The sequence below is a fragment of the Schistocerca cancellata genome, chromosome 3, assembly GCF_023864275.1.
Source record: "Schistocerca cancellata isolate TAMUIC-IGC-003103 chromosome 3, iqSchCanc2.1, whole genome shotgun sequence".
Taxonomy (NCBI): domain Eukaryota; kingdom Metazoa; phylum Arthropoda; class Insecta; order Orthoptera; family Acrididae; genus Schistocerca; species Schistocerca cancellata.
Window position 1 is genome coordinate 445852397 of NC_064628.1, and position 24987 is coordinate 445877383.

Genomic DNA, 24987 nt, shown 5'->3' on the forward strand with positions numbered 1-24987 from the left:
AATTAAATTCTATTAAGATATCAAACTCATCTATTAAGATGTCATGCTAAAGAACTTACTGTTCTATCTACACCGTCATGCAGGAAACACAGAAATCTTTATTCAATAGTTTCGGTTTATATCACATACCTAAGTGTGAAGATAGTTGTAGTTTCGTTGTCATATCTGCTGCCTCATCCACAATAATTCCAACAAAAGCAGTCTCAGAAATTTCCTACCTTATTTAGTTTGTCATCACTTCCGATAAAGCATAAATAACATCATGAAGCTTATCACTGGACAACTCTGAAAGAAACGTCGAATTTGGCAAGTGTTAAGTCTACATCTCAATCTCCTACTTGCTTCAATATTTTAATGTACTTCTTTCTGTTTAAAGATCTTTCTGACTCATCATGCCCTCGAAATGCAATTTCTTGTTTTCCAAAAAAGCATACTACCTTTACCATTTGTGAAAGAATTTCCTTGTTTTCATTCAAGTTTTCATTGTGCTCCTTTATTGTGTTCCAGAATTGTTTACTTAAAATGATTCAGTCCTTGTTTTTTTCCGATCTGTGTAAATTATTCGGGGCAAACTATCTGATTTTACATTCCGTAATGTCTTTCCTGAGCTTTGTATAAATTGTTTAACTCGTCAAAACCTGAATAACCCCAAGCACCTTTTTCTTGGGAAAACAGCAAGCGTAACAAGCAAAACAACTTTTGCAACCTTTAACACCTGCTTACCCATACATATTTCCATTAAAATGGCGCTTACATTTGTAACGCCTTTTCTTTGCTGCCAGTACCATTATTAAGAAGATTTTTTGGTTTGTCCTTTTAATTGTACAGGGTAATTACACATGATTCATCGTATTTTGGATGAATGTCTTTCACAAGGTATTACATACTAAATAGTGATTGATATATTGTATTAAAAAGCACATTTTCAACTTCCTTACATATCATTACAAATGATCTATGTGCTCTCCTCATGTTACACGACACACATCCAGACATCTATGCGATAGTCAAGCTCAGCCTATACATGTCCCTGTCAATGTTCGCCAGGGCAGCTGTGATGCGATCCTCGATTTCAGCCAGTGTTGTCGGAACAGATGGTACGTACACATTGTATTTCACGTAAAGCCAAAGAAAAAAAATCACAATCCCTAAGGTCGGGAGACCTTGAGGTCCACCTGGCGAGTGCCAAATCATCCTGAGCACATGGCCCAGCCCACATGTTTGGAAGTTCCTTGTTCAGACAGTGACGCACTTCTGTATGCCAATGAGGCGGATTTCCGTGTTGTTGGAACACGTAGTGTGGGTTTTCAGCTAAAGGTCTCGGAAACAATCGGTCTTGTAACATGTGTAGGTACGTCGTAACTGTCACAGTTTTCCCAGGAAAATTGTACGGCCTGTAAACGTTGCTACATGACGCAGCACAGAAGCCATTTACATCACGAGAACCTGTTTCAGTCTCCACTATAACGCTGGGATTTTTCGTGCCCCGTGTACTGACGTGGCTATTCACTTCACTGAACACGAGTCGGCGGAGAAATTCGTCATCTTCCATTGCTTCCTGGAACGTTCACAGAATTCCCGTCTGATGGTGCAGTCGCTTGGCGGTGAACGTTGCAGTATGCGATACGGTTTCTGAAGTAATCGTTTCAGCAGAATCTTCCACACAGTTGGCTGAGGAACGCCCATTAGGCGACTTGCACGACATGTGGATTTGTTTGGGCTATGAAAGAACACATCTCGGAATCTCTCCACTGTTTCCTCCGCGACAGGTGGTTGCCCGGAACTTTTTCCTGTACTGAGGCAACCTGGGTCCTTGAACTGTTGATACCATCACAGAATGCTTTGGTGGGTTGGTGGCTATACGTTATACGGTCTTCAGAACGCACGCCGCACAGTAGTGACGGATTCTGCCTTCTCATATTCCAACACACAAAATGCTTGCGGTTGGTTATTCATCATTTTGTAAAGTGTTATCACGCTGCCACCCGATGAGTCAAAATGGAACCTCCAATGACATAAACAGACTTTAAAGTATGCCCTTTCGATTGGCTATTAGTATAAATGGGAGATCATTATATATTTTAAACTATACGATGTCAAAACCAGGTGAATCATTTGTAATCACCCTGTATTTAGCTTTTCCTCATAACTGAAAGAACTAAGTCAACCCTTTAATTCTCTTTCTGTTGTGGAGTCGCACGTAGACCCTTCTTGCACTGAAAGGCTGCTCCTACTACAAGCAGACGTATCCCTCCCCTCCCACTCCACTCTGTCATTCTAATAATTCCTAGGCCTGGCCACCATGTGAAATATTAACCTAAATTGCTGAAAACGTGAATTTAGCACTCTTTTGCTAATAACTTAAAACTTCACAAGAATTCCCTGTTTATTACCCCAAATATCGATCTCTTCAAGATATGTGAATTATTGCTATTGAAATATGTTTCAATTTTCATTAAAGTGTTTCATAATACAATAATTTTTACGTCGCATACTACACAGATTTCTTGTGATGACGTCTTTTAGTGCTTCCTAACACTTACAGACAAATCCCAATTGTTTCCGAAAACTTACGAAGTTGTGGACAAGTCCCACATACTTCCGGAAACTTGTGGAGTATAAGAGATTACAAATGTGTCAATTCAGAAATGTTTAATTATGGGCTTGTGGCACTGGTCACTCAAGCTTCGGGATCTGTCTACTTGTCCACAGCATGACTAATGTTCGTTAATAAAGTTTTAAAATGTATCCAGAACAAATAAAATATTTATGAAGGATGTATGGAGACTGAAATGACGACCGAAAATCTATACCATGGCCTGGATTTGAACCCGAGTCTCCTGAAGGCTAGCAGGTGTAGTAACCACTATGCCTCTCTGACATAGTGCATTTGCACAAGTGCACGTTCTACCCTAGCACACCTCCCTCTTCAAATTCCCATTCATGCCTCAGCGCACTTGGTTTTTCCCCTAAACTTTACAGCATTGCAGAATTTAGAATAGAATCAGGGCACTGAACAAACTGGGGGAGTGGAGTGGCGGTCCTGCCTGAAACCCCAGTATATGTGCTTTAATCAAATGAAACTATATATCACAAGCTGCGACATTGTCGCGAAAAAACAGTGACCTGTATATGTAATACGTTTCCTTTAATTTACGTCTATGGTCATAAACATTTTGTTAACGGATTACCGGTTTCGGTCTTTAATGACCATCATCAGATCTGTTTCATAAAAACAAAGTCCGCGGTACTGATTTGCCGCTTCAGCTTACAGAGCTTTTTGACTCCGTCGTAAGCCAGACAGGGCACTAGTTTCACAAGCTGCGACATTGTCGCGAAAAAACAGTGACCCGTGTATGTAATAAGTTTCCTTTAATTTACGTCTATGGTCACAAACTTTTTGTTAACAGATTACCGGTTCCAGAAACCTTTTCAAGTCCCAAACATCTATAATGCATATATGCAGAATTAAGCGATGAATGAAAACTTGTACCAGGGCTTGGGTTCAAACCTGGGCCTCCTATTCACTACGCAGATGCGCTCTAACCACAACCCAGGTTCGAGTCGTAGACTGGTACAAATTTTCATTTGTTGCTTCAGGCTGCATATACAGATCACAGATGTTTGGGACTTGAAAGGTCTCTTGAACCAAATAGTTTCATTTGAGTAAAGCACACATGATTGGGTGTCAGGCAGGACCCCTATTTCATTCAATATTGAGGCGCCATTCCAATACATTTGGAGAGCTTCTGCAAAGCTGTCTAAATGCAGGGGGAATAAGTAATGGGCTGAGGTGTTTATTGGAATTTGTACTGAGGAGCGAGGTGGGCTACGGTAGTCCATACAGCTGTGCAAAACCACTGTACCAGGATGGTGTAGTACATCTGCCTAGTGACCAGGAGACCCGGGTTCGAATTCCAGCCTTGGTACAAATTTTCATTCACAGCTCCAGTCTGCATAAGTACATCATAGATGTTTGGGACTTGAAATTGTTCCTGCAACAATATTCTTGATTAAAGCATCTATGCTTGAGTTTCAGGCAGGACCTCCAGTTTCATTCGAGGCTAAGGTGCTATTCCAGCACAGTTGGAGAGCATGTGCAATGCTGTCGAGTTCAGAGGGAATATCAAGTGGGCTGAGGAGTGAATGGGAATTTGGATTGAGGGAGACAGTGTGCTGGATTGGAATCCTAGCCTTGGTAAAAATTTTAATTTGTCTCTTCAGTATGCATAAATATACCATACGCGATTGAGACTTTAAAAGGTCTCCAAAACCATGCAGTTTCATATAATTAAAATATTGTTTCACATAATTTTTTTTCTTCTTTTTCTTCTGAAATTCTTGGAGAAGTGGCACTTCCTACCCTTCTATGCATACTGTGCCACTTCCCTCCATGTTACAGCAACACCGTAACAAGCTGCCCTAAATGTTACATCTAAACTGTAACAAATTTCCCTGTTTTACTGCAAAAATTGTAACAAGGTTCCTCCTATGTTACAGAAAAACTGAAACAGGTTATCCTGTGTTACAGCAAAACTGTAACAAATTGCCAACTATGATACAGTTGCATGGTGGATATTATTGGGGTAGTAAGGGTAATCTGACATTACTCTGATCATGGTGTCTACCATTAGCCTGATTGTATGGTAACAGTGTATGTGCTATAAGCTCACAGTGGGTGTCACCTACAAGATCTCCAATAGTGTTCAAATGACAGAATTTGATGCTGCAAGTACCATAAATAGATAGCATGTTACAAATAGTTAAGAATATTCTAGAATAATTGCAGCTTCTTCCAGCTAACTCTGACTAGTCCCATTACATCATCATTTTACAGCAAGTGCCATAAGTTGAGAGTATATATACCACATCTTTATAGTCGATGGCAGCAACTGGAACTCAAAACTGTATTGTAACTCCAGTAGCTGGCAGTCTGTATGTGCAGTGGGTTCAGCTACTGGGGGTGGAAGGTGTTAGCTACTCTGGGTGCCAATTGCTGGGGGTTACCCTACATGTTACAGCAAGACTGTGACTAGTTATCTGTTAATTGCATGTTACAGTGAACAAGTTGTCCCATAACTACAAGACAAGTCCATAAACTACAACAAGATTCCTAGAAACTGTAAAAAGTTGTCCTGAAACTATAGCAAGCTGCCCTGAAACTGTAACAAGTTGCCCCAAAACTGTAACAATTAAAATTCACTGTAACATATGGCTTTTTTTTTACAGTTATGGGGTAACTTGTTTCGGTTTTGGTGCAACTTGTTATAATTTTGGAGCAGCTTTTACAGTTTCAGGGAAACTCCTTACCATTTCTGAATGACTTAATAAAATTTCAGGGAAACTTGTTACTGTTTTGCTGTAACTTGGAGGGCAGCCCTAGTAGCTGATAACCACCAGACGACACCCCCAACAGGTGACGCTCTCTGTAGCTGACACATACTGCATATCACACTATCAGCTACTGGTATTACAATACAGTTTTAAGGGCCAGTACTTATTCCACTGTCCAGTTTTGACAAACACTCTGTCAAGTTATGGAACTTACTGCAACATGGCTATGTGACTTACTGGAAATAGCTGGAAGCAGTCATACCTTGTAACTCTCTGGGTCCATTCAGAACTTATTGTAAGAATGTGGCTCATATTCTGTGAGCTTTTAGTTTTACAATTCCGTTTGAGCTCAACAAGCAGACATCTACTGTCATGTTACTTAATATACACTGTCACCATGCATTTCATGCAATGGTAGTCACCATGATTGGAGTGATGATAGTCAACAAGGCAACTGTCCCTCTCTACCCCCAAAAGCATCCACCATGCAACTGTAACATGGGTTGCAACTTGTTACAGTTTTACTCTAATATGGACGGCATATTGCTACAGTTCACTGTAACATGCGCCAAATTGTTACAGTGTTCCTGTAAAGTGGAGCGCACAATGCTACAGTTTTGTCGTAATTTGAGGCAACCTGTTACAGTGGATGGGGGGAGGGTGTGATGAAACAATTTTTAATCTGCTTAACTGATTTCATGATTAGACCCTATAACATTTGCACATGGCTACTGATGCAATCTCTCAGCATTTCATATGCTATCAAGTCTAAATAAATGCATGTGTAGAGCCTTGACAGACACCATGACAACTGACTCTCACTGCCACACCCTGTATGTACAGTTTTCCTGTAACACGCAGGACAACTTGAGACAGTCTTGCTGTAACATGATGCAGCTGGCTACTGTTGGATATGTGCTGGAAAAGTTCTCAACTTCCTTAGTCGATGTTATGTTTAGACTTGCTGACATCTGCACATGCGAGTACACACTCACCCAATATTCAACTGTGTCGCACTTCACCACACTGAATAATTACAGTCACTTTTACAACTGAGCGTCGTTACCCACCCAGTGATATCTAAAACAGTTAAACTGGAAAATGGTTACACTGGAAAATGCTGTAATTTGGGACTGTTTGTTACAATTATGCTGTAACATGAACCAGTTCCTTACAGTATGGAACAGAAGCGCATTTCCATAATGATATAGAATAATTAAGTCATGACAGTAGTGTCACATGTGTGCCTGCAGGCAATCTTTCGTATTTTGAAAGAGAATACAATGTTCGCGATATAGATCTTTCATCTCTGTCTTTGTCCACAATTTTCACTGGCCATGTTTCATCTCTGCCTTATTAGATTACGTCTTTGCATATATTGTGTAGTACTTAAACATTTCTGTGGCCGAGCGATTCTAGGCGCCACAGTCTGGAACCGCGCGATCGCTACGGTCGCAGGTTCGAATCCTGCCTCGGGCATGGATGTGTGTGATGTTCTTAGGTTAGTTAGGTTTAAGTAGTTCTAAGTTCTAGGGAACTGATGACCTCAGAAGTTAAGTCCCGTAGTGCTCAGAGCCATTTGAACCATTTTTGAACTTAAACATTTCGCATTATGAATTTCTCCTTGTGTAATGCGAAAATATACAGTTTAAATCTTCCATTGCATAACAAATCTTGCCAAAACACTTTCTTCCTTCCTTCCTTCTTAAAATGATATTTGCTCAGTTTGCTTGTATTGGTTACGTTGGGTGTTCTTTTATACAATATCATACTTTGATTAGATTTTGGTATTATATAGTAGCTGATTATGACAAATGCAGGCTGTAAATGGTTTAGAGAGCCATGGCACCGTAGTTCCAATTGGTAAATATTGCAGTCTTCCACAAAAGTTGTTTTTCTACATAACCTAATCTAGGCCTGAATTGTTCGTAACAAAAGCAATAATTGTTAACCAGTAACATCGATTACATTTTTCTAGCGTCCGGCATTATGCATTATCTTTTTCCTCCTAAAACGATGCTTGCTAAGGTGAAACATTATTGAAATATTTGTAAAAACGTCACTTAATTGGAGTTTCTTCTAAGAAACACCCATAACAGCAGATTGAAATTCCAACGCGTTTTACGTAATTCAGACATGGAGATACCACTGTAACATTTTGACAAGCAGTGTAGAGTAATTTAGATGTGGAAATATTTAATTTGTCAATCCACTGTGCCTTACATCAAGTGTAGGCCGGAAAATGTAACTTCCATTATGTGGTAGTAGTTGAGATTGCCTGCTGGTTTGTGCGCTTACGTGCTTAGCATATTACTGTAGTCAATATGTTTTCTGCAGTTATAAGCTGGGTCAATTTTTTAATTATATCAACTCGTTCGAGCCTAACATGATATAAATGTGTAGTGCCTAAAATGATGTTAGTTTAGCTATTTAGGTACGAAAAAAGCGAAGTGTATGTGTGTGTGTGTGTGGGTGTCTGTGTGTGTTTGTGTGTGTGCATGTGTGTGTATTGACTGTCTAGGGAAGGGTCTGGGTGAGGTGTAGTGGTGGGGGCATGATGACGTCATTGAAAGGGGGTGCGGCTTGTCTCGTGATTAGTAAGGGTAGGTGTGTGATACCTTTACTCTGACTGTGGAGTCATTGCTCCTGCATGTACGGAACCCACCCTTGCCCTTGATATCATTAGTATAGCAAGTTTCAATACCATATTTAAGTACAAATGCTAATCGAATTTATAATTACAGGAAACATCAAATACGAGACAGGAGATTCGAGTAGTTATTGACGGTTGTGAAAGGAATACGTTGTGCGTGATATGTAAAATTGGAGCTATTAGTTGTACTACATAACCTATGTGGTATTTGAGAGGTACTCGTATCGAACAAGCGTTTTGAAAATTGTTTCTTTTAGTTATGTACTGGCAGCATCTCCGGTCTATTGCGGTCTAACTGTGTTGGTGAGCCACCGTCACTGCAATTCACTTTGGAGAGCTTGTTAAAATACTATTTTATCTAATAAGTGACTGCGAGAGACTGCGTAGAATACATTTTTGGCGTCTTACGATGCTACCTTAGTAAAGAATTTTCAAGTTACACATAATCAGACTCTCAGAGGTAGTCTTAGCTAATGATTTTTCTTGATATTCCAGCCCACCATATCATAGTGGAACTGACTTGTTCAACACTGTTTTGATAAAAGCAGATTACGGTGGACACACAGTTAGCTCAAATATTTCCATTCCTAAGTAGGGCCTACAGCGAGCATGGATTCTTTGAGAACGCTTTTCTGAACACTTTTCGGTGCTGCACAAAAAGGAACAGTAAAACAGTTTGTGATTTTCGTAATTATTATATTCGTATGCAACTGATTAATGTCGTTACAATGACCACTGCTAAGAGCTGTTGAAGCCGTCGAAGACGATGCGGAAAATCGGTGAAAAAAGAGACAAGATATATCGCACTGTGACTTATCCCTTAGCAGAGGACATTGTTCCCACGTTAGTTAGATGGTAATGAAATAATTAACTCATTTACAGCAAGTTATTATCTCTCGGTTACCAAACACAGGCAGGAGAATGTTACACAAACATTTTCATGTTTATGTCGCTATTAGGCTTATCATTGCAAGGATACTTCTTCAGAGATATGCTCCTCCTTAGACTCCAACCAATCTCAAGTGCTCAGTACAGTATTTTTTTTGTACAGAAATACCAAATGCACTGTAATGCAGCAATTGTACGCAGAAACAGAGTTCCAAGGAAGATGACAAATGGAAAATATGGGCTGCATACTGTAGCTAGAAATTTGTACGAAAACATTCATCTAATTAATGCTCCCTATAAAAAAGTTAAATGATATGGACTTACCGACAGAGATATTATATGGGAATTTCTATGATATTGGAGATGCCTTGTAGCTTATATACTAATGAAATGAGCTAGTGTGACTGAAAAAAAATAGAAATACACAATTAAAAAAGTAGGTTAGTGGTTGTTATAACCGGCTACTACACATAGTGTCCGAGTTCAATTTCCGGGACTACGAAGGAGGTTTTCGGGATTGGAGGAAGGGAGCAGGGTGGTCTCATCCTCATGAGTAAACTGAGGATCTATTGGAGTCAGAAGTAGCGGCTTCAAGACTCGGAAAGCCGACAACAGCTGGGAAATTGGTCTGCTGATCCTATGTCTCTCCATAGCGCTTACGAATGACGACTTCTGAGTAGTAAGATATGGCAAGCGGTCAGCATCACGTGTTATCAGGTCCTGAGCGCGGAGTTTTTCGTAGCATCATTCACAGTGTCCGGTTTCCTATATAGGAATTAATCCCTAACAAAACGAAGTCACAAGCAAATTTAGCAACAACTTTAAAGTTACTTGCAGCAATTGAAGATTACCAAGTATTAACGAGTATAAGGTATCAGATCTAGAATAATGTGGCTTTAGAAGGATACATTTTGCGATACATTTACAACATGGATTAATTGCTACAAAGTCATTAGTCAATTTTTTTTATCTCAGTTAAACTGCCTGGAGGAGCAAGATATCTACAAAGATGTAATTACGTAATTATGAAGCTCAGAAAGCACAAAGCACAATGATCAACTGCTCAGTTGACATTCATGTCTCATATATATGGTTTCTGTTCCGTGTCACCGTCTCCGCCTGCAACCTTTGGAATTTGGTCTGATGATGATCTAAAACTGATTGAAACCGGTCAACATTTTTAAATAAATGTGCATATGTGATGGAGACTGTCTTTTAATTTCCATTAAATCAGTTATCTGAATTTACATTGAAGTGTTCCTTCAAATAATAATTCAGACGAGTTTATGGCGACTTGCACTCAGCAGTCAGCATACAATTACCCCATGCAGAGCATCCTACTTGCCTTAAGCAAGTGGAGAGATTTTATAGATTTCTCAATATTATAAGGCAATGAGTGACTGGTCATCGCCCAGCTCAAACAGCTAAGGACAAAATGTGAAATTTGGAGGAGTTGTGGATCTTACTTTCTAAGCGTCGTTTAAGCAGGAATTTTTCGAAGTCACAGCCCTAAGCAGGTGAAATAGGGAATGAAAGGTTTTTTGAAAATGTCGTCATTGAGGCAATTTTGAAGCTAGACCTACAGTGGTATTTCATTTCTTGGTCGGAAATAAGGAAATAGATGTTTCAGCATTTATAGAATTTAAACCTATGGGGATGAAACAGTGAGTGAAAGCTTTTTTTCGAAAAATATATCATCATTAAAAAACTACTACAGGATTTTTAAAGCTACACCTGTGAACATTGGTAGTTGACTTCTCGGTTACAAATAAAAGAAATACGCGTTCCAGTGTTTTTGGATATTCAACGCCTATGGTGGTGAAATGGGGATAAAAATTTTATTGAAATATTGAATTGCGAAAGCATTTTTAATAGCAAAATCTTTGAAAATTGCTATTTGGCTTCTCAGTTAGAGATGAAAAAATACGTCTGTCGCTGTTTTTGGAAATTCAACCCATAAAGAAGGTGAAATAGGGTCAGAATGAGTCACTGGCTCATCATCGCCCAGCCCAAACTGCCAAGGATAGAAGCTTCAAATTTGGAGAGGGCGTGGATCTTATACTGTAGTCACCGTTTAAGAATGGATTGTCCGAAATTCCACTTATAAGGGGGTGAAATATGAGATGAAAGACTTTCTGAAAGTATGTCGCTACTAAGGGAATTTTGAAGCTAGGTCTACGAAAACTGATATTTGTTTTCTCAGTCAGAAAGTAAGAAAAAATTTGTGCTCCAGTATTTTTAGAATTCTAATACTAAAGGAGTATAATAGAGGGTGAATTTTTTAAATAAATAATTGCTAAAGAACTACTAAATGATTTTAAGCCAACATCTATGAGAATTGGTATTTGATTTTTTGATTAGAAATAAAAAAATACGTGTTTCACTGTTTTTGGAAACTCAACCCCTAAGTAAATGCCGTAGGGGTTGAAAATTCGTAAGAAAGTACTTCGTTATATTAAAAAAAATTTAAAGCTAAATTTGTGAAAACTGGTATTTCACATCTCGGTTAGATATAAGGAGATGTTTGTTATGGGATGAAAGTTGCTATGAAAATACCTCCACAAGATCGCAAAAGGCATGACAACAAAAACTTTTGACTCCAGCTACCAGAATCGCTTTTTGGTCAGAAATACATTCGGCAAAGACCATACTTATATGGCCTTAATTAGCGTGGAGAGCTTAGAAGGTGCTGTAATTTGTGAGCAAAATAAAAATTCGATTAAATAAAAACAAAAACAAAAAAAAAACAGAAAATCTCTGCAGGCCATACAGTATACGCGACCGAAGCAGAGGGCGGTAACTTCGTATATACATATGTATTTTGTGCTAGTGAGCCAAATGCACTCAGTCCATGCCTTCATATTTCTGTTGCAGTTGGGGTCTGCCTACTGCTTGTCACTTCACCCGCTGCATAAATTTAATTTGTGCTCTGTTCGTAAGTTTTAGAATTTGTCGAGCAACTGCCTGGAAGGTCTGCTGAAACTGTATTTGCCTAGTTAGGATTCTCCAGACCCTTCGGTTGCCTGAGATTTTGTTGTTCAGAAATGTGGTTGATAACGCCATCAGTCTGCTTCACAGGCGTGTACATTATTTTAGATTTTCTATCTTCTATTATTATGCATATTAGTGAAACAGCAGTTTCCATTGGCTGCTTCGTGGTCGGGTATGTATAGTATTAAAAAAGTTAATACTAATCTTCTCATCAATGTGATTGATATTTATTGATACGAAGGTCTGCTTCACAGACGTTTATATTACTCCTAATTTTCTATTCTCTAGGACGTGTAATTTTTTGCATGTATTTTTCTTTTATAATTTTTACTAGTAGACTGATTCCATCTACATGTTTGCTCTTTCCAATCTCCTTCACAGACGTGTATATTACTTCAAGTTTCGAACAACTGTCAATGTATATTACAGAAAGTGTTGTTTGAAAAGAGTAAATAATTTTTGTATTATTTCAAATTTTCTGCTGTGCTTATTAGCAGGATAACAATTCCCCCTGGCTTCTCCCTAGCTGTGTACGTAAATTTATTAGTATTAATTTTATTACCTGTGTGTTTTGGTATTTATTGATGCTACGATCTATTCAGTCTGCTTCACAGACAGCTGTTACTTGTAGTGTCAGATGTCTGCTGACGTATAACAGAAACTATTGTTTTAGAAAATGTTTGATAAAAATTCGATATTTCTCAGGACCTGACGATTCTCTTAAAACATGGCCTTTGGGCGAGGTATTGTTACATGCTTTTGTAATTAAAACATCAGCCTCTGAGGTAACTAAATAATTTTCTTTCAGGAATTATTTTACTTCGGCTCAACACCTTAATAATCACAGATCCTATCTACATACCAGTTCAAGGAAGTCATTAAATGTGGTGACTGTATGCAAGCACACATCATGTAGTTCCGAAACGAGCATCATTTAACACAAATTAGATCAAAATATCCCACTGAATGCTACAGTTAGATTTCTCCAGAGCAATCATGGTAAGATTCTGGTAAAGCTCTCATCAGTCTGGTAGCGCATATGTTAGGCTTAAAATTAAATCTAAATTACTCTTTTCATTGAAATAAATAAATAAAGAATTTATTCATTCCCACAGGCGTTCCAAAATTAAATTTAATGAATAATATTTTCTTGATAGCCGCTCTTGATAGTTAAAATAAGAAAAACCCATGCTAAAATTACTTAAATAACGGCAGGTTTGACCGTGTTTTTTAGTGTTTCCAAAACTTCATGAGGAAATAGCACTGAAATCCAATACAAAGACTGTCTTCTGCTGAGACCCCCATACGTGACAGCTATTCTCCTGACGTAGCCATGTAAGGTCGCCAGCAGTTAGGTTGAACTCCGTATGCACAGAATGTTATCCTGGCAGCAGAGTTAAAATTTTGCCTTAGTAATGGATATTTCCATGGCAAAGGCACCAACAGGTATATCATCTCTGGTAAGCATCTTGTTAAGGTCGCTAGGAGGTTCACCAGGACAGCTCTATGTCATCACGTCGCATTCTACGCAAGGCACGCTGGTACCAACCGTTTTGTACTCAACAGCTTTAATAGAGGAGAAAAAGCTCAAATGCGTACAGACATACTGAGATATTTTCTCCTGACAAAGATAATGCGAATCCCGTAGCGTTTATCCGTAGATTTATAGGTGTCTTACCCCTGTCTTGGTCGGAAGCACAGAAGATTAGTTATAACCAGCAATAAATAAACCAGTGGATGATTTTCTCCCCTATTTTTTTCCGCAGGCAGTCGGTTCCTGCGTTACATCATGCCATTATCGGGCCCCATGAACAACACCGTGACATTCAGGCCCTATGAACAACATAGCGACAACAGCAGTACAACAGCAGATTCGCATAGAATTCTGGGTGACAAATGTCATATGAATTATACATTATCAGTACACAAAATTACATTAAGGAACCCATAATTAAATGTAACAGCCTCCTATAGGAAAATTTAAAAGTAGTATTACACCACCTTGGGGTAATGCGTACTTTCCAAACATATTACTTGCTAAAAGAAATAAAATAAGCTATGAGTAAAATAAACCAATCACACTAAAATCTGGACCAATAAAAACAGAGGATAACAAAAAGTATTCCTACTTGAGTACCCATTAGGAGAGCACTGTTACATAATTTCATGTAAATCATGGTTTAACGTTTGCTTTGGGTTTTTGGTTTTGGTAGGGGAATATATGGTTCTTCGGTAAATGACAGCTCCCAGATGTGGGTTCGTTGATTAGGTTTAGTAGTTCAGGAGATACTTTGTTTTCATATGCGATTTTAACTACGAAATTACGTTATCGGAACCGTAAGATTTTATTCAGTACTGTTCTCGTTAAACGGCGGTTATTAATTTGTAGACATGTGTTACATTTATTGTATACTGCGTGTACGTTATGGCCTCTGTTTCACGTTTTGATTACCAACCTAGCTTGAGATGTTCGTGCATTTACGGTATTTAATCTTGTACGCGTAATGATTTTGTTTTCCATGATATAATGTGGTTGCTACTTGTGGTATTATACCCAAACGTAGACTGCTATCTCATGAGGACTGCGTATTAGGTCAATTTTAGTTTAGTCACGTGCATCGTATGTGATAAAGTTAAAATGGTCCTCAGTCTATTTTTCCTAAGACTTAATGATATCTCGTGTTCTGTGCATGGTTTTGTCTTATAACTTTTGTGTGTTAATGTGGGTTAATGATTTTATTTCACATCCGTTTATTATGCAGCGAGGCAACCCAAAGTTCATATTGCCATTTCAGTTGTGGAATATACACTGAAGAGCCAAAGAAACTGGCACACCTGCCTAATATCGTGCAGGGGCCCCCGCAAGCACGTAGATCTGACGCAACAAAACGTGGATGGAATCGATTAATGTCTGAAGTAGTGCTGGAGGGAACTGACGCCATGAATCCTGCCGAGCTGTCTTTAAACCCGTAAGAGTACGAAAGGGTGGAGATCTCTTCTGAACAGCATGTTGCAAGGCATCCCAGATATGCTGAACAACGTTATGTCTGGGGAGTTTAGTGGCCAGCGGAAGTGTTTAAACTAGGAAGAGTGTTCCTGGAGCCACTCTGTATCAATTCTGGACGTATGGCGTGTCACATTGTCCTGCTGGAATTGCCCAAGTCCGTTGGTATGCACAATGGATATTAATGGATACCGGTGATCAGACAGGACTCTTGTGTATGTGTCACATGTCAGAGGCGTATCTAGACGTATCAGGGATCCCATATCAATTCAACCGCCCACGCCCCACACCATTACAGAGTCTCCACCAGATTGAACAGTGCCCTGCTGATATGCAGGGTCCATGGATTCATGAGGTTGTCTCCATACCCTTGCGCGTCCATCTGCTCTATACAATTTGAAACGAGACTCGTCCGACCAGGCAACAAGTTTCCAGCCATCAATAGTCCAGTGACGGTGCTGACGGGTCCAGGGAAGGCGTAAAGCTTTGTGTCGTGCAGTCGACAAGGGTACACGACTGGGCCTTCGGCTCCGAAAGCGCATATCGATGAAATTTTGTTGAATGGTTCGCACGCTGACACTTTTTTATGGCCCAGCACTGAAACCTGCGGCAATTTGTGGAAGTATTGCACATCTGCCACTTTGAACGATTCTCTTCCGTCGTCATTGGTCCCTTTCTTGAAGGATTTTTTTTCTGGACACAGCGATGTCGGAGATTTGATGTATTACCGGATTCCTGATATTCACAGTACACTCGTGAAATGGTCGTACGGGAAAATGCCCACTTCATCGCTACCTCGGAGATGCTGTGTCTCATCGCTCGTGCACCGACTGCGACACCACGTTCAAACTCACTTAACTCTTGATATTCTACGATCTAACAACTGCGCCACACACTTGTCATATTTAGGCGTTGTCTAACGCAGCGCCGTATCCTGCTTATTTACGGATCTGTATTTGAATACGCATGCCTATACCTATTTTTTTTCTTTCTTTTTTTTTTTGGCGCTTCAGTGTATATTGTTTACTGTTTGATGCCGTATTATCAAAGGTTTCGTACCATTCGATAATCTTGACTGGATGTTTCTTTACCGTGACAGATTCGTTTATATATGGTTTCTATGTCCACGCATTCACGGTTATGTAGCCGCGGTTGCGCAGTGACATGTTTTGTGATTTTTAGCATCTTATTGTGGAAAGCAGGTAGAGGGAGCTTGATCCTTCTCAGATATAATGGATGTGCTTCACATACAGTAGTTCGGCTACAATTATGTCGTAGTTTTTTCTGCCATGTATAGGTCTCATTAAGAGGTTGATCCTCGCTTCTATTATTTTAGATTTTCTTACATTTCTACTGTTCTGGAGAGGGGGATTTCTATGCTGTACCACATTTGTCTGCTACATTTCAATGCTGAGCAGTGTTGCAGACTGTTCTATTTCGATGAACTTGCACACGTAAAATATTGTCAACGGAACTGAGAAGGAACATTATTTGTGTATATGCCTTTGGTTTTCTTGACTGGGTGTTACCACGCCAGTATGTTCTTGTGTTCGTACAGACCCTGCATCCAATCAGAATCATCTGTCCTCTGACACCAGACAATACATTTGACATGGAGCTTTGTCTACAACGTACTACATGTTTCTGTCTATTTTTATTTAGCCACGATTAAGTAGAAATTATGTAACTATGGTCTCCTAATTGCTACTCATGCTGGATTATTTTTTGTGGTTTATTGCTTTTATTAATTCAGATTTTAGGGTGATAGTTACAATTAATTTTTATTCATATCTTATTTAATTTCTTTTAGTAAGTAAGCTATTTGGAACCTAAGCATATAGCTGCTCACCTCTGTTTCATGTTTTGATTAGTTACTTAACATTGTATTATCCTTGCGTTCACAATGTAAACCCCCAACGCATAATGATTTTATAGTCTGTGATGTAGTATGTTTTCTATGTGTGATATTTTATCCATATGTAGATTGCTATCTCATGAGAATCGCATACTAGGCCAACATTAGTTTGAGCTGGCGCACGTTATGTGTTACAGGTCTTTATCATAAGACTCTAGATATCTCGTGTATCACGTGTGGCCTACTGCAATAATGTTTATGTTAAAGTGGCTTAATGATCTTATGTTACGTCCGTTTACTACGCAGCGACGTAAACTGAAGTTTGTATTTTTATGCCAATTGGGTTACGGCCTGGTGCCGTAGTATCAAATGTTATGTACCGTTCACTAATTTCGACTAGATTTATACATACCGTGATGAATTCATTATATATCGTTCTTATGTCTTTGCGTTCATGGTCATGTTGCCGCAATTGCAAGTGACATGATTTGTGGCTTCACGTTTCTTACCGTGGAAAGCAGGCTAGCAACAGATATGTTCCTTTCTATTTGTATACGATGCTATCCCAGGCTTGGGCGTAGACGTTCATTGACGTGTAAAGTGGATCAGCGATGTCCCATTGGCACCAAATTTCACCATAGTTCTGCCTAACGCCCCCGTGCACGCTTCACACGATGATAAGGTCCTCAAGTTGTATCGCACTTCTGGTACAAGCACAGAGGACATTTACTCGTCGCCACCCTCAACTATTTGTGGTGCCCTGATGGAAACACGATGAAAGGAGAACGAGGAGAACACTGAAACACTGACAGTTATTAGTGAGAAAGACAGATGATTTTATTGATGAATACTCAACTTTGCACAAATCGGCTCAGGCAGCAGATCCTGAAGTTCAACTACCATTCCAGAAGCTAAGGCTGGATAGTAAACAGTTCTTGTCCCACTAGAATGCTCAGTAAAGACGGGTTGGTGTGGACTCTATAGCAACATAGGATGCGGCGCGTAGTACATAAGGGGAAGGTGGTCTTCTCGTTACTCGAGATGACTTGGAACTGCCGCTCTGCTGGAGCGGCGGCGCATCTCACTTCTCTGGCGTCGCCGGCGCTGCGAGTTCCTGGTAGGCAATCGCTGGGCTCTGCACCGTCTCTGGAGTGGGTTGTCGTCCTGTGGTGCTGCCCGATGGTGCGTGCTGTGCTCAAGACTACAAATTTCAGACCTCGCATTATCCACACTTCACCCTTTCTTTGGAATCCTCTACGATGGAGGTTAGCTTTGGAATCACGCGGTTTTCGTATGAGTGGCAGAGGAAAACATTTCAGGCTCACCGACACTCACAATCGACACGAAAAGGCCACAGGGGCTGGCACAAAGGCCATCAATGAAACTTCCCCCTTTTCTTGGGACGTTGAATCTCACACAATTTGAAGTCGAAAACGACAGTCTCCAGAGCGATGTGCTACAGGAAGACCTTCTTGACACTGGTACTGCTGCCGTCTCCCTGATGCTTGATCCCGTCTCTAAGGATGTCGTAGGTTGGTGAACATGATCTAACCCCTCTGGAGAACAGTGCAACGGCAATTTTTGCTTTGGTGGACAAGTTGGAACCACTAGGGATCGTTCAAAACCATTCGACGAAATCTGAAGCAGCAAAGGTGTCTTATGCTATTTCATACTCCTATTTCAAGTCCTTCTGTGGTACAAGGGGCAACTGGCACCGGAAATGTATCAACTTGTTGTCTACCTGCAGGAGCCTTGAACTACTTCGAAGGTTTTCTCTGTAAATGCACATTTTTAAAATTCTCAATAAATGGGGGTGGACGCCACGAAGGTTATTGCCAAAACTGGCGGGCAGGTTTTAGAGGGACTCTTTGCCGTTTTACTCTGGCATTTGTCATTGTCAAACCCGTCCGAGATCACAAAACAGGAGGGCTCGAAACAGGAGCACAGGAAAAAAAACAAACATAAGACGCAAAGCACTGTACACCAGAGGTAAAATTGCGGTCGCACTGCATTCAAGAGGAGTCACGTCACCTTCAATGAAGTTGCTAGCCTATGTCGTCCATAGAGAAAGGTTGGAGCGTCAGGGAGATGTCAGTAGTATCAAAGAATGTCAAGAATGTCAAGAACGTCTTCCTGTCGCTCATAATAATGCAAACCACCGTTTTCGTCCAAAGAAAAGTGGTGATTGCCTTGACGCCCTTTATGCCACCGCCTAAGGCTTTTTCCTGTCGTTTCTGAGAGTTGGTGTGTTTGAAATGTTTTCCTCGGCCCTCATAAGAACCGCGTTATTTCAGCGCGGGATATCGCGGTTCTGACCTCCATCGCGGAGCCGTCAAATGAAGGGGTGAAATATGGGTAAGAACGGCTGTAACAACCTCCCCATCGCGTGTCACATCCATTGCTGCGTTGGCGCAATAATGAAATCTGATGAAAAATGGTACCTCATTAATCCACTCCACATGTCGTCTCCAGCCTTTTCTTTCACACATGTCGACACCTTACTGTTTGAAGCGTCGTCCAACCCGAGGGTGACGTCGCAAGCGCCACGCGTTTGTACCGTTGCAAAGGAAGGTTGAAGGCATCTTTGAGACAAATTCCAAACTTAAACATCACTGTGGGGGACAATTATGGGGATTCGAAATAGTGATCCTATAATTCTGTTGAGCAGTATACAGTGTGGTCTGCGACTACATACAGGTGTCATTTTTGGGGTTTTTGATAGAGGTATTTTTACCCTGAACCACGTCTGTCTGCAATTTGTGATGTTGAGCCGTGTTAAAACTGTTCAACTTCGATGTTGTGTCGTACACATAAGCAAAATTTGACGAAACTGAGAAGCCAAGTTATTTGTCTTTTGTGCCTTTGCTTTTCTTCACTGGGCGTTAACACACTAGTATGTTCTTCTGCTCGTATAGATTGCGAATCCGATCATGATTTCCTTTGCTTTGACAGCATACGCTGCACCTGACATGGAACTGTGTCAGCTACAGACTACATACTCTATCTATTTCCATTCAGCCACGACTTGCATGTAACTCTGTAACTATAGTCTCTTAATGGTTACTCAACTGGGTTTACTCCTTGTGAATATCTACTTTTATAGTCCAGTTTTTATTGTATACTTTATTTCATTCATATTTTATTTTCTTTCTATTAGCAAGTAATAACGCATGGTATGAGGTAACCTTATACAATCAACTGAGAACCCCCATTTTTATTGCATATTCGGATTCTACGTCAAAAAATGCGTACAGTTTGCTCAAACCACTGTTTTCCATTCGTGGTAGATGGCGCTGTATTCGACAAATATCATATGTTCCTGTCTTGGATTCCATCGAGATTATTATTTGCAGGGGCCTATCACAAGCAGCGAACATAATGGAAACCAATCGTACGAAATGAATGTTACGCTAGTCTTCCACAGCCGAGATGAGAAACGAACTCTGCCGATGTGAGAGGATGCAACCATGAATGTTACACGTATTTCTCTGTGATCTGTTGAGCTAATAAAGTCTGCAATCGACAATTATTATCCTATGAAATATACAGTAGCTGTTGTTTTATTTCCAATTTTCATCAGTGTTTTATAAAACTATTCATCATCGTTCTTCGTAATGTAACGATTTTGCTTTCTATTGACGTTACTATCGCAGTATAATTTAAGAGAAAGTTCGATAAGTATATAGATGGAACAATTCTAACTTTGCAATTGCAGATCACTTTTCCCTTGCTATAAACAAGATTTATAAAAGTATTGAGTCAATCCAGTTTGGAAGATATTTAAAGGATAATTAATGCTTTAGAGTTAATCTAGTTAGTATTGTAAATTGTCTTGTACTTTAAACTGTCTTAAGCTTCGTACTGGTGGGACTTGTTATGAGGTCAGTGTGCAATTTAAAACAGATCACTTTTCAAAGCCACACATTGCGTTCCTGTTACCTGTCTTGGCGTACCTGGTGCTATAATGAGATACTCGTTCAAAGTCACTGGTCATTGAATTAAATTCATGATGGTTCTGGTGCGGTAATTTTCAGTTATTGTAAAATTTGACTTATGGAACTTTTCACTCTGCAAAGTCCATGGGAATGTGAACTACCATATGATGACAAACAAAAAACTTCCAAAAACAAAGAAAACAGTAAAAGGCAATAAGAAAAACTGATAATAGAGAAAATTTAACCCTACAATATCAGTAATCAATAGCGGAACAATAGCCATCTGCAAACGCCAGTTAATTCAGACTAGAGATCTTAACCACCTGTAGTATCAGAAGTAGTCGACGATAGTAACTGTCCTGCTGAACAGCATCTGAAAAACTAAAACTCGGAGCGTATTAAGCCACAGAGATGGCATAGGATCTATGATGAAACAGTGCAGTTCTTTCAGTACGATGATAGAGCCATATCGGGGACGAACTCTGTGCCGATTGAACAGGTGCAACCACGAATACGCATCAGTACCGCAGTTTTTAATTGAACTTTGGTTAATGATATTCCAGTCTCAGTTATTTTTAACACAGAAGCATCAGTCAATGTGATCTCATCCAGATTCTTTAATGAAGTATCCTCACGAACAAAGCTGCCAGTCTTTTCAGCGCATAACTGAAAAATTGGTGGAGCAATAGGCGAGCAATCGTGATATGTAAGAATACAGACTCAGACTAAAAAACATATTTTACTCAGCGCACCTTTCTACTGGCCGAAGGATTAATTGAAAGCTGTATTTTGGCACTTATTTGTGACGATAACGTAAAACTTAGACCCCCCCCCCCCCAATCGACAAAATTAACAGAGCCAGAACTCATGCTGAGTTCTTGCAGAAGGACAGTAACCATAGATGATACTGCGAAGGTTTCTGGATCAACTTTTTTGTCAAACACGAACGTTTCCAGTGCATTCTATTAAAGTGCTTGAAGGTACAGCACACGAACAGCAAAAGGCACCAGAGCCAGAGAAACTTACTAATGAACAAAGTGACAATTATTGACCTCTTGACACAATTTTCACAAGGATTTGAAGAAAAATGTGGAATAATAGAAGGATCAACTCATCTGGAAGTATTTTCACCTGAAATTTTCTGTCATATCTTGTACCGTATCCCAAGGTTACAATGTAAAGCCATCGATGAAGAAATCACAAGGAAATCTGATTATGACAGAAGATTTATTAGGATATAAAGATTTTAAGTGGACGAGAAAATACTATTGGGAACCAAACCACACTTGTTATTCTTGAATAAGAAAAACAGTAAATGGCAATTGTTGTACACTGGACCACTGGAGGTTCAAAGAATTGCAAATTCTGGTGCTTCCTTACTATGGTATTTGTGTACACACAGAATTAAAGGAATCTATCCATATCCAGATCTAAAGAAGTATTATTCTTGATTAAAGTTGAGTACGTTGTTGTGAACAATAATATCAGTTTCATAAGCTCTTAATTAAGCATTTGTGATGTATAATACATAGCTTAAGATTTTCTTTAGATTTTCAACAAGACACTTTATATGTAGATGTAAGAAACACCAATTATTTCTTACGATGTTACATGTATCTCTACGATCTGTTGAAAAAATGAAATTTGTAGCCGATAAGCATTATCCTGTGAAATATACAGTAGCTGATGTTTTATTTCCAATTTTCGTCAGTATTTTCTAAAAATATTCATCATCGTTCTTCGTAATGTTAAGATTTTTCTTTCTATTGAAGCTATTATTACAGTATAATTTAAGAGGAAGTTCGAAATGTATATAGATGGAACAACTCTAACTTGGCATTTGCGAATCACTTTTCCCTTGCTATAAAGAAGATTAATGAAAGAATTGCGTCAGCCGAATTTGAAGCGTATTTAAAGGATAATTAATGTTCCAGAGTTAATCTAGCTTGTCTTTTAAGTTGTCTTGTACTTTAAACTGTACTAAGCTTTGTACAGGTGAGACATGTTATGACGGTCAACGTGTAGTGTTTTTCACACTTTTAAATCAGATCACTTATCAGAACCACATTCTTCTTGGTTAGAACATGAATGGTGGCAATATATTGAGTTACTTAGTAGTCAAAGTGTCAGGTCATTGAACTAAATTCATGGTTGTTCTTGGGCAGTAGTTTTCAGTTACTTTAAAATTATGACTTATGGAGCTCTTCGGTCTATGAGGTCCATGGCAAACTGATTTAGCAAATGGTGATAAAAAACGAACTTCCAGAACAGATTGTGTTGGGTTATGGTGTGAAAAAATGTGAAATGATTCATGAGCAGATGAGACTGCATTTCCATGTCAAGTGTAAGCATTCTGGTGTGGAAAAACTAAACACAGTTCCAGTAGGTCGCACAGGAATTCATCAACACAATCTGTTGTATTAACAGGTGAGTGCATCTATCATTCTCATTTACTCTGACAAATTTTGCATTTACCAAAGACATTCTGTGACTCTGCAATATGAGCCATTAGCCAGTGAAAATAAAGTGACAGATTAGAACAAATCAAACACATTTTTCTATCCATACTTAGTCCAACTAATGTTACACCTGTCCTGAATCCCACACATTCAGTACAGATCGGAACCTATAATGAAATGTGATTACTCCGACAAGATAGTTAAAGTTGTGCTAATTCCATTCCTTGCAGATTTCTGTATCAGTAAAACTTCACTCATTCATTTTTGACTGTGTTTCATATTCACACGGCGTTTTGGGGGTCGAATCCCCACCACTTTACTATCCTGTAAATCAATGACATTCCCATGATCAGTCCTGTTCCTGTCCATGCCACATACTGAGTGGTCCGCAGCCCGTGGTCGTGCGGTAGCGTTGACGCTTCCCTGGGTTCCCGGGTTCGATTCCCGACGGGGTCAGGGATTTTCTCTGCCTCGTGATGACTGGGTGTTGTGTGCTGTCCTTAGGTTAGTTACGTTTAAGTAGTTCTAAGTTCTAGGGGACTGATGACCATAGATGTTAAGTCCCATAGTGCTCAGAGCCATTTGAACCACCATACTGAGTGATTCAACAAGGGCTTTAATTATCAACGCCTCAAGCCCGTCTCCTCCTCCCCTTTGGCTTCATAAAGGATTTGTGCTGACATCAGTACATTCCATTAGAGTCTATCTGATTGCTTTCAAATATTGTTGTGGAATCTCAACGCCCACCAAGAAACTTTCGCTGCCAATAACAAAATGACTTGTCAGTATAAAACATGATGTAAAACATGAACGCCTGTAAGCTGATCAAAATTTCACGTTCTATGCTTGCAATATTTCTGTACATTCAATTTCTAAATGCAAATAATAACTATTTATGTAAGTGAATTCTTGATTGAACAAAAATGTTGATCCAGCTTCGCTCCCAGTTTTCCATTGTTTCCCATGGTGACTTGACCCAAATGGGGAAGCTTTCTATAAATAGATCAATGGTCGCAATAGCTGCTAATAGTGGAAAAAAGAGCTAGCTGCCTAAGTGCATCCATCTTGATTATTTTTGTATAGCCTGTCTATAACAGACATAAAGTACTAATAGTGAAGGAACAATGTGTTGGTCATGTCATCTTATGCAGCGAATTTTATGATTTTATTTCAGTGAATGAATAGTCTCAAGAATTTCGACTGTGAACAATAACCATGCTTAAAGCAGATGTTCTACGACTTTATATTAAACCTGAATAACTTTACTTCTCAACAAGAGTCAATAAATTCACCCTAACGGAATTTTAGCAGCATTACTATTGGCCTGAGATCATGCTCTCATGGGGGGCTTACGCAGTATATCTGTAAAAAGTATATGCGGGTTGAATGGTTTATGAGTGTGCGCGACTTCCACGCAAGAGTTTGTATTTAACGGCCGCCGCTGATCGGAAAAGATGGAGTAATCTCGTCGTCGATGGGACATTAAATCCTGGCCTTCCTTCCTTTATACTTACTATGTAGCAAGCAATAGCTACAACATAACAGAAAGCATACCTTACATCACCTGATACTGCATTGAAGGAACTTGGAATAGATGATTTTCTTTCATGTGGAGCAACAGTCACATAAAAGCTACGAAAAGATATAACCCCCATTGGACTGTATGATACACTGTATTACAAGATCTAGATTTCAGCCTTGTGTCATTTTCAAGCGTTATAACTAGTATCAGAAACGTAGGGCGAATTACAGTTAATGCATAGATTACATGATTTGGTTACGTACGTGTCAAAAATCGTATGGCCTGTGGATAAACAAGTCGTCCTTAAAAATATGCATCTTTGGTTATATAAACCTGATGTTCCGTA